Source organism: Ovis canadensis, chromosome 15 (assembly GCF_042477335.2).
Source record: "Ovis canadensis isolate MfBH-ARS-UI-01 breed Bighorn chromosome 15, ARS-UI_OviCan_v2, whole genome shotgun sequence".
NCBI lineage: Eukaryota > Metazoa > Chordata > Mammalia > Artiodactyla > Bovidae > Ovis > Ovis canadensis.
In genome coordinates this window covers 50,874,429-50,890,736 of record NC_091259.1, presented here as the reverse complement: position 1 = coordinate 50,890,736, position 16,308 = coordinate 50,874,429, and the positions used below count along the sequence as shown (strand labels likewise).

The 16,308-nt window shown below is 41.5% G+C and overlaps 1 long non-coding RNA gene across 1 annotated transcript in view; it reads left to right on the top strand.

Moving 5' to 3' along the window:
* Positions 1-16,308, top strand: part of LOC138420851 (uncharacterized) — a 70,007-nt gene that overhangs the window by 48,281 nt on the left and 5,418 nt on the right. Inside the window, exon 2 of the long non-coding RNA XR_011249339.1 lies at positions 15,133-15,209. This is a non-coding gene — a long non-coding RNA (uncharacterized lncRNA). The remainder of the gene's footprint in view (positions 1-15,132; positions 15,210-16,308) is intronic.

The window sequence follows — 16,308 nt, the reverse complement described above, 5'->3', positions numbered from 1 at the left end:
CAGAGGCATTCACAGGCCTTGGATTTACTCTTATCTTCAAGAAACCAGACAATGCTTGTTGTGTGACTCCTGCAGACAAGGACTGTGCTGGGCTGTGCTGGAAGCTCCAGAGAGGTGTGACAATACTCTCTTGAGACTCACGTGCCATTTGGGCCAGTGGTCAAAGTCTTTCCTCTCTTTTAATTTTTCGGTTGCAAGTGAATGACTGATCCTGATTTATAAAATCTGGGAACACAATAAAGGAATTTAGTAGGACTGATCATGTTGGTAACTAATCATAAATACCCAATTTGGCTCTGGCAAGGATTGAAATAAAAATTTTGTCTTCGTGTTTGATATTTAAGCAGATGACACTGACCAGCCGCATGCAACAGATTATTTTGTTCAACTGTGCATGTGTATTTTGCAGCTCATCCTTGCTGGCCTGTTATTACAAATTACATCTTTTTAGCTATGTGGCCCGAAATCTCAGTATATGAGCAGCTCCTGTGAGAAGGAAATGTTTGCACACTTCCACATATATCCATCCTATGGACGTGCTCTAAACCTACCAGCTGAGGTTGCAAACTGATACTCTGTGCACCACAGGTAGCTTGTAGATGTATTCTATTTGGCCCCACAGTGTTTTGTTTTTAAAATTGAATTGTTTGGAGACTTCCCTGGTGGCCCCATGATAAAGAATTCACCCTGCAATGCAGGGGATATGGGTTCGAGTCCTGGTTGGGGAACTAAGATCCCACATGCTGCATGCCACAACTACCAAGCCTGAGAAGCACAGCTAGAGAATCCACGTGCCACATCAAGAAGATTCCAAATGATGCAGTGAAGATCCTGCATGCCACAAGACTCAACACAGACAAATAAATATTTTAAAAATTGAATTGGTTGCCCTAATCTAAAACTTCATGTGATTCACATGATCCAGTTTCTTGGCTTTTCTTGAAAAAGGGAAGATTTGGCAACAATAAAGCTGCATTTCCTCACCATAGCATCACCTGGGTTTGAGTAGTGATGCTGCCTGTAGATGGGAGCACCATTCCCAACTGCTTCATTTCCACTCATTTTCCTTCATGTATGGACCCTGCCGGGGCCCTGAAGGCATTTGAACTGGGGACTCCTGGTCTGTGAAGTCCCCTTTGGTTGTTGATAAAAGAGCATAGCTGCTAGTGATCTGTTCCTTTGGGCTCTCAAACTTCTTGCCCTACACCGGAAACCAGTGTTTGTGATTCCTACAGATACCAGCAGAAATCAGTTGTTTGTGATTCCTTCCCTGAGTTTATAATAAACGTCACAGGTGAAGACTTGTGTCATGTTACCAGTATGAGGATCAAGGGCATGAAGCTCTCTTTGCAGTTTCCCTTGCCACACTATTTCTAGATTCTTCAGAGCCAGGGGATTTCTTTCTCTGCAGAGAAACATTTTCTACAACTGCCAGTCTAACTGATGCTCAGTTTATCAAATTTATATGCCTAATCAACTGACAAAACTAATAAATTTTTAAAGTTTCTCAAAATACAATTTTGTATTTAAATCCCATTATGAAATGTTTGTTTTGGCTGGAAATAGCAGAAAGCCCTGATGTGGGGTGGGCTGTGGGCACGGTGCACCTGGGCTGCAGCTCCACTTCGTCATGATCCTCTTGGTTCTGCCCTCCTCCGTGTGCTGGCACCAACCACAGGCTTGTAGCATTGTGGCTGCTGCAATGACATTGTCATATCCAGACACAACAATTCAGAGAAAGCAAGACTCTTACTTCCCTTTTTTGTAACTGTGGAAAACTCCCAGAAGCTCTCTGTGGACTTTAACTCCCATCTCATTGGCCAGACCTGTTCCTAAACCAGTTACTGGTGAGGAGAATGGGATGGCCGGTTGGCTTTTACTAATTATCCCAGAGTGGAATCACTGTTGAGAAATCCATCCTAATGATCACCACATCACTTACTTAAATTCCCTTAAACAATCCAAGTAATAATCACAAATCCAGTAAGACTGATTCCTCAAACATTTGAAACATCCCAACACACCAAACAGCAGGCAGAAACATGAAAACAGTACTCACAAAGGCTATAACCACATTTAAGTCTGAATTGTTAAAACCATGGATTTAATTTCTTTTTCATTACTTCTATCCTATTCATGGAAACAGTATTTATTTAGATACTTTTTTAGGTTGCAGTGATTTTTAACTAGACCTCAAATTAAAATAATACTATTTCATACTGGCCAGGGTTGTAGGTTATTTATGTAGGTTGGGGTTATTTACAATAAAAAAGTTCATTTATTTGGCAGTGCCAGGTCTTAGTGTGGCACATGGGATCTTTGATCTTCACTGCAACATGCAGGACCTTAGGTTGAGGCATGTGGGATCCAGTTCCCTGACCAGGGATCAAATCTGGGCCCCCTGCATTGGAAGTGCAGTGTGGAATCTTAACCACTGGACTAGCAGGGAAGTCTTGGGGTTACTTATAATTGATTCTCGGCTGGAGCAGAGGATTTGGTGACATCTTCTAAATTTGAGCTAGTGTGCATGAGTCTGCCCTCCTCCCTTTTATTGTTTAACAGCTTTACTGAGATAAGATTTACGTACCATATCATTCACCATTTAAAGTATACTATTTGATAGCTTTTAGTATACTCACAGAGTTGTGCTACCATCATGCAATCAGTTTTAGAGCATTTTCATCATGGCAATGGGAAATTCATTAGGAGTCACTCCCCATTTCCCTCCTCTTCCAAGCCCCAGGCAACCAGCAGAGAAGGCATTTTCTGTTTCTGTGGATTTGCCTATTTTGGACACTTCATTCAAATGGAGTCATATACTATGTGGAGGCTGGGATCCTTTTAATCATTAGACACTTTACGTGCTCCATCAGTGGCGATTGTCATGTCTGTTTCATGTGCTTCCCAGGTGGCACTAGTGGTAAAGAATCCGCCTGCCAGTCCTCTTGCGAGATGTAAGGGATGTGGGTTTGATTCCTGGGTTGCGAAGATCCCCTAGAGGAGGGCATGGCAACCCACTCCAGTATTTTTTTTTTTTCCCACTCCAGTATTTTTGCCTGAAGAATCCCATAGACAAAGGAGCCTGGTGGGCTATAGTGCATAGGGTCACAAAGAGTCAGACACAACTGAAGTGACTTAGCACACACACATTCCTTTCATAGGGGGATTTCCTGAAATTATGTAGTTTTGCTTAGTTAGTGCAGGTATACCTCATTTTATTGTGCTTTACCTATTGCATTTCACAGATACTGTACTTTTTATAAACTGAAGGTTTGTGGCGACCTTACATTGAACAAGTCTATCAGTTCACAATATTTCAGACTTTTTCATTATTATTATATTTTTATGGTGATATGTGAATGCTGATTTTTTATATTATTTACTCTTTACTATTGCATAAAGATTATGACTCACGGAAGTCTCAGGTGACAGCAGTTTTTAACAATATTTTGTAATTAAAGTAGGTACAGTGGTTTTTTTTGGCAATGCTGTTGTGCAAATAGACTACAGTATAGTGTGAACATAACTTTTCTATGCACTGCTAAGACTGCTAAGTCGTTTCAGTCGTGTCCGACTCTGTGTGACCCCATAGATGGCAGCCCACCAGGCTCCCCCTTCTCTGGGATTCTCCAGGCAAGAAGACTGGAGTGGGTTGCCATTTCCTTCAATGCATGAAAGTGAAAAGTGAAAGTGAAGTCGCTCAGTCATGTCTGACTCTTTGAGACCACATGGATGGCAGCCTACCAGGCTCCTCTGTCCTTGGGATTTTCTAGGCAAGAATACTGGAGTGGGGTGCCATCGCCTTCTCTATGCCATCGCCTTCTCTATGCCATCGCCTTCTCTATTCTATGCACTAGGAAAACCAAAAAATTCATGTGATTTGCTTTATTGCATAGTCACTCATAGACTCTCTTTTATTGCATATTTGTTTTATTGCAGTATATGATTTATTGTGATAGCCAGAAGTAGATTTAACCCACAGTATCTCTGAGATATGCTTGTATTATATAATTAGTTGCTCTTTGTTATATATTTACACAGTTGTTTGGAATGACTGGAAATATAAGCATTCACTCCCTTCTTTTCTTCCTTCATGCCTTTCTTCTTTTCTTCCTTCCATGAATAAGCATTGAGCATCTTTTCTGTGTCAGGTATTATGGCAGTCACTTGAAATCCAACACAGAACATGCGGGTAAGCCATTCCGCTCATGGACTTAGAGCTAGGTAGATGTCCTGTACTTTCTGCTGATGACTTGAAAAGGCCATGACATGTGGGTGCTGCTGAGTACTACTCAAGAACTATTTAGGGTTCTTAGAATAGCTTCCTGATCTCTCTCATACGTCCAATCTCCCCTTAGCTCTCTTCCCACCTAACCTTTGATATACGATTTTCACGTGTACATGGTTAATTATCTTATTATCAGAATAACAACTCATGAAATATGTATCCGATTTGCTTTGTTACCACATTTTATTTGATTACAACACCTAGCTATTCATTTGTTCCTTATTTATACCTACATTATTCCCCAAAAAGGGTCAAAATTGAAGCAGAACACATGTCATTTCTAAATAACCAAGGTATAGATGTTAACAGCTAAGAAAATCTTTCTTACAGTTAAGTCCTAAATTTATTTTGGACCAAAAAAAGAATGCAGACAAATTTGCATCCGTGAAGAGACTTCTGAGTGGTGACAGATGATTCAAATAAAGATTATAAAAGAGAAGAAATTATAATCATAGATTTGGTGAGGGGTTAAAAATCAAGGAAGTAGAACATATATTAAATTATTATATTCATATATTAGAATAAGGAGTTGGATAAAAGTGGATAGATTTAATGCAAATTGATGGGGACTCAGGAAGAAAAATACTTTTCAAGTTTGAAACCTGTAAACAACTTTGCTCACTACCAAATTGATTTGCACACCCAATATCCAGATTTTGGATTCTACTGTGCTCCTTTAAAAAAGCCTAGACTTTAAAAATTATACATATATATTTATTTATTTGGCGCTCCAGGTCTTAGTTGTGGCATATGAGATCTGGTTCCTTGACCAGGGTATTTAACTCCGGCCGCTTGCATTGGGAACATGGAGTCTTAGCCTCTGAACCACCAGGGAAGTTCCCAAGACTTTTTAAAGCATAGTTATTTGCATGTCTTGGAACAGGGAAAAACCAGGGAGGGCTCATAATATCTGAGAAAATGATGCTTCCAAAAACACTTGGAACAGTGCTGACTGGACATTGAAGCCAATATAACAGGGCTCTCAATGGCCGTGTTGCCTCTTTGAGCATCAAAACAGAATAATAATTATAGTTAATTATGACATTTCTAAAGTCCATGATTCAAAGTGAAAGTTTTAAAGAAGCATATAAAAAGGTAATTATAATGCCAAAGGAGGCTAAATAAAATACATTTAAATTCTTACTAATTTTCAAAGTAGGTGTTAATATTTTTGGCTGCTTTGTTTCTTCTGGTAGGTACATTTTGTGTATTTCTGGGGCTTAGGGCAGGCCACCCCAAAATGTGCCTCATAGCATATAGGTTATTTTGAACAAAGTTACCTAAGAAATGGCCAACATAAGAGATACTCTTTGACCTCCCCTCGTTCTCCCTGAAAGTAGGAAGTAGATCTCTCATGTGAAAGGTGCCCTCCCTGCATCAGGAGGCAGAAGGAGACCCTATCCCTAGAGATAAGGAATTCAGCCAAGAATCCTGAACAAACACCCTAAACAAACCTTGTTACTTCTTTAATTTACTACCCCAAGCCCAAACTCTGTCTAGATTCTTCACTAACTGAGCACCCAAACCAAAAATTCTTTGTCCTGTCACTTCCTCACACATTTATTGTTTTGTTTTGTTTCTATCTAAAAAGTATAAAAGTCGCCTGCCTTGGCCAATTCTTAGGTCCCATTTCTATGGCATCTCCATGTGCATGAATTAAAATGTGTTTCATTTTGCCTGTTAATCTATTTTATGCCAATTTTACTATTAGTCCTACAGGAATTCAAGAGGGATAAGGTGGAAATATCAGTTTCCAGGAGAAATATCAATAACCTCAGATATGCAGATGACACCACCCTTATGGTAGAAAGCAAAGAGGAACTGAGGAGCCTTTTGATGAAAGTGAAAGAGGAGAGTGAAAAAGTTGACTTAAAACTCAATATTCAAAAAACTAAAATCATGGCATCTGCTTCCATCACTTCATGGCAAATAGATGGGGAAACAGTGGCAGACTTTATTTTTGGGGGCTCCAAAATCACTGCAGATGGTGACTGCAGCCATGAAATTAAAAGACACTTACTCCTTGGAAGAAAAGTTATGACCGACCTAGACAGCATAGTGAAAAGCAGAGATGTTTCTTTGCCAACAAAGGTCCCTCTATACAAAGCTATGGTTTTTCCAGTACTCATGTATGGGTGTGAGAGTTGGACTATAAAGAAAGCTGAGTGCCGAAGAATTGATGCTTTTGAACTGTGGTGTTGGAGAAGACTCTTGAGTCTCTTGGACTGCAGGGAGATCCAACTAGTCCACCCTAAAGGAGATCAGTCCTGAATATTCATTGGAAGGACTGATATTGAAGCTGAAACTCCAATACTTTGGCCACCTAATGGGAAGAACTGACTCATTAGAAAAGACCCTGATGCTGGGAAAGATTGAAGGTGTGAGGAAAAGGGGAAGACAGAGGATGAGATGGGTGGATGGCATCACCGACTCAATGGACATGAGTTTGAGTAAACTCCAGGAGTTGGTGATGGACAGGGAGGCCTGGCATGCCGCAGTCCATGGGATCACAAAGAGTTGGACATGACTGAGTAACTGAACTGAACTGATGTGAAGAACTGACTCATTGGAAAAGACCCTGATGCTGGGAAAGATTGAAAGTGGGGAGAGAAGGCAATGACAGAGGATGAGATGGCTGGATAGCATCACCGACTTGATGGACATGAGTTTGAGCCAGCTCTGGGAGTTGATGATGGACAGCAAAGCCTGGTGTGCTGCAGTCCATGGGGTCGCAAAGAGTCGGACACGACTGAGTGACTGAACTGAACTGAAGGGGGAAATTTCCACTTCCCCAACAGTATAAAGTATTTATTTCTCTCAGTGTAATGAGGGAAGAATGTATTTAGTGAACAAAAGTAAGCCAAAGAATTATGTAAAAGGCAGAAACTGTGTTAAGAACAGGAAAATACGCTTAACCTGATGGTCACATGATAACCAGCTAAAAAGGGAGTCTGATAATATGTTACAAGATGTTGCATCAATCAAATATCATAAAGAAAGCTGACTCTACTGTCTCGGTCCTTTGTTTCTGGAAAGTAAAGTCTTCAGATGATTCTACCAAGGTATCAATAGTTAGATGACGGAAGACATGATGGGGAAAGATTGGAAATATGAGAAGGAGCAGGAAACTATTCTGAGGACCCAGTGAACAATCCTAGAGTGGTGCTCAGCAGCATGCACATGGCGTGGCCTCCGGAAGTCATCAGCCGAAAGGACAGGACATCCACCCAACTCTAAGTCCATGAGGGGAAGGGCCCACCACCTGTGTGTTCTGTGTTGGATTCCCAGTGCCTGGCACAATACCTGATACAGAGAAGATGCTCAATGCTTATTTGAAAAGAAGAAGGAAAGGAAGGAAGACATGGAGAAAGAAAGGAAGAGAATGAAGAATATAAGATTTTTTTTTTTACATTGCTGATTTTCCCTTCATCTTTATTGAGGTATAATTGATAAGTAAAAATAGTATATATTTAGGGACTTCCCTGGTGGTCCACTGGCTAAGTAAGACTCATTGCTTCCAATGTAGGGGGCTGGGTTCCATCCCTGGTCAGGGAACTAGATCCCACATGCCACAGTGAAGAGTTCACATGGCAAAACTAAAGATCTTGAGAGTCACAACTAAAGATCTGGTGTGCCACAATGAAGATCCTGCACAGACAAATAAATATTTAAAAAGTAGTATATATTTAAGGTATATAACTTGATGTTTTGATATATGTATACATTGTGAATTTTAATGGCTATAGTCAAACTAACTGACATATCCATCACTTCACATAATTACCAGTTACCATTTTGATTTTGGTGGTGGTCAGAACAATTAAGATCCACTCTCTTAGCAAATTTTAAGTATATACTACAGTATTGTTAACGCTCTTCCCACTGCTGTACATCAGATCTCCAGAATGTATTTATCTTGCAAAACTGAAACTTCATGCCTTTGACCAACATTTCCCTCCTCCCTCCCTGCAGCCCCTGGCAACTATCATTCTATTCCTATCGTCTATGAATTTGATTGTATTAGATTCACATACAAATGAGATCATGCAGTATTTGGCTTTCTGTGTCTGCCTTCTTTCAGTTACCATGATGTCCTCCAGGGTCTCCTATATTGTTGCAAATGTCAAGATTTCCTTCTTTGTAAAGGTTGAATAATATATCATTGTATATGTGTGTGTGTATATATATATGTGCTGTATTCTTTACCCACTCCCCATAAATGGACATTTAGGTTGTTTCCATATCTTGGCTACTGTGAATAATTCTGCCACGAACATGAGAGTGTAGATATCTCTTCAAGATGCTGATTTCAGTTTTGATGTGTGAATGTTTTCCCTACATCAAACAATCCTCCAACACTAGCTGGTGTCGATTCCGACACTACCTACCTGGAGATAGCAGCATATCTCACAGGTTAAAGGCTCAGGCCCACAAGACTCTTGACATCAGATGCCAATTCCAAGTACAAGTTGTTACCTGTGCTTCTGACCCACTGGCTCTAACTCAGCGGTTCCCACGACCCCTTCCTTGGGGATTTGATTGATTTGCTAGAATGACTCACAGAAGTCAGGAAACCAGTTTACTTATTAGATTATCAATTTATCACAAAAGGTATTAAAAATTATGAATGAACAGTTAAGTGAAGAGATACATAGGGTGAGTTTTCTGAAAACAGGAGTTTCTGTTTCTGGGGAGTTTGGGAGCTGGAATATGGATACATTCTGGTTTAGCAACCAAGAAACTCTCCAAATCCTGTGTCCTTTTGAATTTTTATGGAAGTTCCATTCAGTTCAGTTCAGTTCAGTTGCTCAGTCGTGTCCGACTTCTTGTGACCCCATGAATTGCAGCACGCCAGGCCTCCCTGTCCAACTCCCGGAGTTCACTCAAACTCACATCCATCGAGTTGGTGATGCCATCCAGCCATCTCATCCTCTGTTGTCCCCTTTTCCTCCTGCCCCTAATCCCTCCCAGCATCAGAGTCTTTTCCAGTGAGTCAACTCTTCTCATGAGGTGGCCAAAGTACTGGAGTTTCAGCTTTAGTATCATTCCTTCCAAAGAACACCCAGGGCTTAACTCCTTTAGGATGGACTGGTTGGATCTCCTTGCAGTCCAAGGGATTCTCAAGAGTCTTCTCCAACACCACAGTTCAAAAGCATCAATTCTTCAGCACTCAGCTTTCTTCACAATCCAGCTCTCACTATGGAAAAACCATAGCCTTGACTAGACGGACCTTTGTTGGCAAAGTAATGTCTCTGCTTTTGAATATGCTATCTAGGTTGGTCATAACTTTCCTTCCAAGGAGTAACCGTCTTTTAATTTCATGGCTGCAGTCACCAGCTGCAGTGATCTTGGAGCCCCAAAAAATAAAGTCTGACACTGTTTCCACTGTTTCTCCATCTATCTGCCATGAAGTGATGGGACCAGATGCCATGATCTTCATTTTCTGAATGTTGAGCTTTGAGCCAACTTTTTCACTCTCCTCTTTCACTTTCATCAAGAGGCTTTTTAGTTCCTCTTCATTTTCTGCCATAAGGGTGGTGTCATCTGCATATCTGAGGTTATTGATATTTCTCCCGGCAGTCTTGATTCCAGATTGTGTTTCTTCCCGTCCAGCATTTCTCATGATGTACTCTGCAAAGAAGTTAAATAAGCAGGGTGACAGTATACAGCCTTGATGTACTCCTTTTCCTATTTGGAACCAGTCTGTTGTTCCATGTCCAGTTCTAACTGTTGCTTACAAATAGCTGTGAAAAGAAGAGAAGCGAAAAGCAAAGGAGAAAAGGAAAGATGTAAGCATCTGAATGCAGAGTTTCAAAAAATAGCAAGAAGAGATAAGAAAGCCTTCCTCAATGATCAATGCAAAGAAATAGAGGAAAAGAACAGAATGGGAAAGACTAGAGATCTTTTCGAGAAAATTAGAGATACCAAGGGAACATTTCATGCAAAGATGGTTTCGATAAAGGACAGAAATGGTATGGACCTAACAAGCAGAAGATATTAAGAAGAGGTGGCAAGAATACACAGAAGAACTGTACAAAAAAGATCTTCATGACCCAGATAATCACCATGGTGTGATCACTCATCTAGAACCAGACATCCTGGAATGTAAAGTCGAGTGGGCCTTAGAAAGCATCACTACGAACAAAGCTAGTGGAGATGATGGAATTCCTGTGGAGCTATTTCAAATCCTGAAAGATGATGCTGTGAAAGTGCTGCACTCAATATGCCAGCACATTTGGAAAACTCAGCAGTGGCCACAGGACTGGAAAAGGTCAGTTTTCATTCCAATCCGAAAGAAAGGCAATGCCAAAGAATGCTCAAACTACCGCACAATTGCACTCATCTCACACTCTAGCAAAGTAATGCTCAAAATTCTCCAAGCCAGGCTTCAGCAATACGTGAACTGTGAACTTCCAGATGTTCAAGCTGGTTTTAGAAAAGGCAGAGGAACCAGAGATCAAATTGCCAATATCCGCTGGGTCATCCAAAAAGCAAGAGAGTTCCAGGAAAACATTTATTTCTGCTTTATTGAAATGCTAAAGCCTTTGACTGTGTGGATCACAATAAACTGTGGAAAATTCTGAAAGAATTTGGTCTGGTGGGAATACCAGACCACCTGACCTGCCTCTTAAGAAACCTATATGCAGGTCAGGAAGCAAGAGTTAGAACTGGACGTGGAACAATAAACTGGTTCCAAATAGGAAGTCCATTACATAGGAACAATTGATTAAACCATTGGCCATTGATGATTGAACTCAATCTCTAACCCCATTCCTGTCCCCAGAGGTCAAAAGGGGTAGGACTCCAAGTTCCAACTCTCCAGTTAAATGGTTGGTTCCTCTGGCAGGGAGCCCATATCCTTAGCTTCTTTACAAAAGTTACCTCATTAACATAACAAAAGACACTGTTATAGCTGTCAACTCTTAGGAAATTCTAAGGGTTTTAGGAGCTTGTGCCAGAATGCTGCTGCTGCTGCTACTAAGTCACTTCAGTCGTGTCCAGCTCTGTGCGACCCCTTGGACAGCAGACCACCAGGCTCCTCTATCCCTGGGATTTTCCAGGCAAGAATACTGGAGTGGGTTGCTATTTCCTTCTCCAATGGATGCATGCATGCTATGTCACTTCAGTTGTGTCCGACTCTCCGTGACCCCATGAACAGCAGCCCACCAGGCTCAGCTCTCCATGGGATCCCCAGGCAAGAATACTGGAGTGGGTTGCAATTTCCTTCTCCACATGCTAGAATGGGACAAGATTAAATGTATATTTGTTATAAATCATGATATCATATAGCAAAAGCACCATCCTTTTTTTTTTTTTGGCTTTTCTATTTTTGCACATGCAGCTGTTTCTGGAATGCCCTACCTCCTGTTCTCTAGCTATCTATGAACTTTCACTAATTCTCAAGACTCAGTCTCCACATCTGATGAGGGCTTCATTTCCAGAATACACAAACAGCTCATACAACTCAACAACAGAAAACCAAACAACCCTTGGAAAAATGGGCAGAAGACCTTAATAGACCTTTCTCCAAAGAAGACATACAGATGGCCAGTAGACACATGAAAAGCTGCTCAACATCACTAATTATTAGAGAAAAGAAAATCAGAACTATAATGAGGTACCACTTCAGACCAGTCAGAATGGCCATCATTAAAACAAAAAAAGTAAATAACAAATGCTGGAGAGGGTGTGGAGAAAAAGGAACCCTCCTACTCTGTTGGTGGGAATATACGTTGGGGCAGCCACTGTGGAAAACAGTATGGAAAGTCCTCAGAAAACTAAAAATAGAGTTACCTATGGTCTGGTGATGGCACCCCACTCCAGTACTCTCGCCTGGAAAATCCCATGGATGGAGGAGCCTGGTGAGCTGCAGTCCATGGGGTCGCTACGAGTCGGACATGACTGAGTGACTTCACTTTCACTTTCATGCATTAGAGAGGGAAATGGCAACCCACTCCAGTATTCTTGCCTTGAGAATCCCAGGCACAGGGGAGCCTGGTCTGTGGGGTTGCACAGAGTCGGACACAACTGAGGCGACTTAGCAACTTAGCAGCAGCATGATCTGGTGATCCCACTCCTGGGAATATATCCAGAGAAAACTATAATTTAAAGAGTGCACCCCTGTGGTCCTAGCAGCACTATTCACAGTAGCCAGAACATGGAGATAACCTAAATGTCCATTGACAGAGGACTGGATAAAGATGTGGTGCATATATACAATAGAATACTGCCCAGCCATAAAAAAGAATGAAATAATGCCATTTACAGCAACATAGTATGATGTGAGTATCATACTAAGTGAAGTAAGTCAGAAAGGCAAATACCATATGATATCACTTATATATGGAATCTAAATGTATGGCACGAATGAACCTATCTACAAAACAAGAAACAGGCATATAGAGAACAGCCCTGTAGTTGCCAAAGGGGAGAGGGGACACAGGTAAGAAGAGGGGTGCATAGGGAGTTTGGGGTTGGCAGATGCAAGCTACTACATTTAGAATGGATAAACAATAAGGTTCTAATGTATAGCACAGGGAGCTATGTTCAGTATCCTGGGATAAACCATAACGGAAAAGACTATAAAAGAAGAATTATATATGTATATAACTGAGTCACTTTGCTGTATAGCAGAGATTGACACAATACTGTAAATCAACTGTAGGTCAATAAAATTAAAAAAAAAAAGACCCAATCTCCATGTCTGTGAAGCTTCTCTCGACTCTATCCTCATCCCTATTCTTAACGGGTCAGGCTGACATGGATTTTTTATACATGGATCTATTCCATGGGGCAGTAGATCTGGTCTTGGTCTCAGTGAAAGATGATTAAATAAGGATTTTCTGTGGAACACAGGATTCAGCCTAAGCTTCAGCTAGTGATGTCAGAGAAGGCTTTTAGTTCTTACAGTTAAAAGATCAGATTTTGCTGCTTCTGCCCCTTGAGCAAGCCACCCAACCCTAAGGCCTCAGAGGATTTTGTTCTTGCTGGCATCAGAACTCCATTATTTTCCTCCTTCCTGTTTATCACGATTGTCCATCCCATTTGGACAGGCATTAGTGACTAGGCCACACTTTTACAGCTGTTAATTTTATTTGATCATCACAATAGCCCCCGAGAGCTGATTTTACCAGCTAAAGAGACTGTAATTTGTCCTGGTTCTGAAAGTGTAAATCCTGGCATAGGTTTATGAAACTTCCCATGGAACCAGAAGCTTCCTTTCAGGAAGCTGTGGGGTGACGGCAGTCACAAAGATGCTATCAGCGGCCTTGTGGCTGAGGGCTGGACACCACTCCCAGATCCACCAACATCAGGCACAATTGCTCAGCATTTCTGCTTTTTGCTTCTAGATTGTGCCCACTGATTACAGGGCATTTCAGGTGATGAAATAAAATTCATACTTTATGGCAAGGTAAGGAAAATTTAAACATAAAAGTCCTCTCCATCTGTTTGGGCCTTCTCCTTCTCCTTGCATCTGTATTACCCAGACCTCCTTAGGAGAATGTTTTCCATCTTCATCTTATAAGGGGTCATGATGACTCACTTTGTACGTGCAGATCTGATTGTGGCCACTGTCAGTGTATCTTCTGATATAAAACCCTTTGTCTCAAAAACTTACATAGCTGTGCTTTGACCTCTAACGGGCGGAACAGTCCTCAGAGCTTTCTGAAAGACTGCTTCCTGCATTATAATCTGCAGGTAGGCTTGAATAAACTCTTCGTCCTCGTTCTTTCTTTTTTGGGCTGTGCCATTCCCTGAGCAGGGATCAAACCTGTGCCTCCCACATGAGGCACTCATGAAAGCATGGAGTCTTTTTATTTTGATTTATTTTTTTTGAGAGATGATACCATTTAAAAAATATTTTTAAATTGGAGAATAATTGCTTTACAATGGTGTGTTGGTTTCTGCTATACAACAAGGTGGATCAGCCATAAGTACACATGTGTCCCCTCCCTCTTGAACCTCCCTCCCACATCCTACCCTATGCCACCCCTCTAGGCTGTCACCAAGAATCTGATTGAGCTCCCTGTGTTCCACAGCAAATTCCTATTAGCTCTCTGTTTTGCACATGGAAATGTATATGTTTCAATGCTACTCTCTCAATTCGTCCTACCCTTCCTTTCCTGCTGTGTCCACAAATCTGTTCTCTATGTCTGTGTCTTTATTCCTGCCCTGCAAATAGGTATATCAGTATCACTTTTCTAGGTTCCATATATATGCATTAACATATGATATTTGTTTTTCTCCTTCTGACTTACTTCACTCTGTTTAACAGGTTCTAGGTTCATCTACCTCATTAGAACTGAGTCAAATATGTTCCTTTTTATGGCTGAGTAATATTGCACTGTATATATGTACCAAAACTGCTTTACCCATTCATCTGTCAATGGACATATACGTTGGGAAGAACTGAGTCTTAACCACTGGAATGCCAGGGAAGTCACTTCCATTTCTTTCTTAGATTGACTGTTGACTGATTTTTCCTTCAACACAGATCTCGGCCAAGATAAGAGCTTGACAGAGCTCACGGGCAGGGCTGTTTCTCTTGGCTTATTATTCTTCCAATGTTCCCTCTCTAGTTTCTTCTCTCAGCTCAGCACTGTCTCCCTGTTCTCCACACTCAGGCTACACTGGTCTTCACTTGGGTTTCATTACTGAACTATGCTCCTTCTACACGGTTCATTCTGTCTGGAAATTTCTTCTCCCATTTTTTGCCTAGCTCACTGTAACTCATCCTTCAGGACTCAAACTCATTGTCACTCTTCATCTGACACTTTCCCTGTTTCCAGCAGAGCAGTGTGTTCTCTACACTCATGCCATCCTGTGTTTCTCCTTTGTTGCAGTTAGCAGAAAAAGACAGGATGTCCTGGGAAACAGTCCAAAGAGAGGGAATGCCATCTTATTTGTAACACTCAGAAAGGTAAGTGTTAACCATGACTACGGTATTCCTGAATGAAAGAACACAGTCCACCCAGCCAAAGCTAATTTTGAAAGTTTTCACGTCCTTTATCTGTACCTTTCAAGTGGGGCTATGTAGTCTTTCCTGAGATCTTTTAGAATCACCCCTTTTCCCACCCACTGCCTTTACGTACAACTGCTTTTCTTTTCTTCTCAACCATTACTCCTTCTCCCAAATTCTGCATTGTGGTCTCTTTTCCCTCTTCATTTCTTCCTAATTTGCCATTATAAGGAAGAGCTCAGGAGCTGGTCTGGGAAAGTGGGACTCTCCTTGAAAGGCAGGGGAAGGGGAAGCGTCCTGAGTAGGCCAAGCCAGAATCTTATTCAGTGGGCAGCGGAAGGAAACATCTTGGGAACATCATCTTGTCCCTGCTGTTCAGTTATCTAATGCTACCCAGCAAACCACCCAAACCACTATGGGATGGTGGCATGAAACACCAACCATTTTATTATGCTAATGATTTAGTGGGTCAGAAGTTCGGGCAGGGCACAGAGGGGATCCTTTGCTTTTGTTTCCCACTGTCTGGGGCCTTAAGCTACATTGTCTCAAATGGCTGGAGATGGCAGGAACAGCTTACCTGGGGTCATATGTCCGGGGTTTTGGTTCTTTTCCATGTTGTATTTGCTGAGAGTAGAATGTCCAAGGTGGCTCCTTCATTGACATGTCTGATATCTGGTCTTGGATTGTTGAAACAGTTGGGGTTTGGCCAGCATTGCTTCCTCTCTCCATGTGGCCTTTCCATGTGACTTTAGCTTCTCATAGCATAACAGTAAGTCCCAAGAGAGCATATTCAAGAGTAAAAGTCCAAGAAATTGGGTGAAAGGTGTAGGTTTTTAATGATATGACTACAGAAGTCCCAGGCTGCCACTTTTAAAACATTCTGTAAGTCAAAGGTCTTCCCAGGTGGCTCAGTAGTAAAGAATCCACCTGCCAGTGCAGGAGATGCAAGAGATATGGGTTCAATCCCTGGGTCAGGAAGATTCCCCTGGAGAAGAAAATGGCAACCCACTCCAGTATTCTTGCCTGAGAAAACTCCATGGACAGAGGAGCCTGGTGGGCT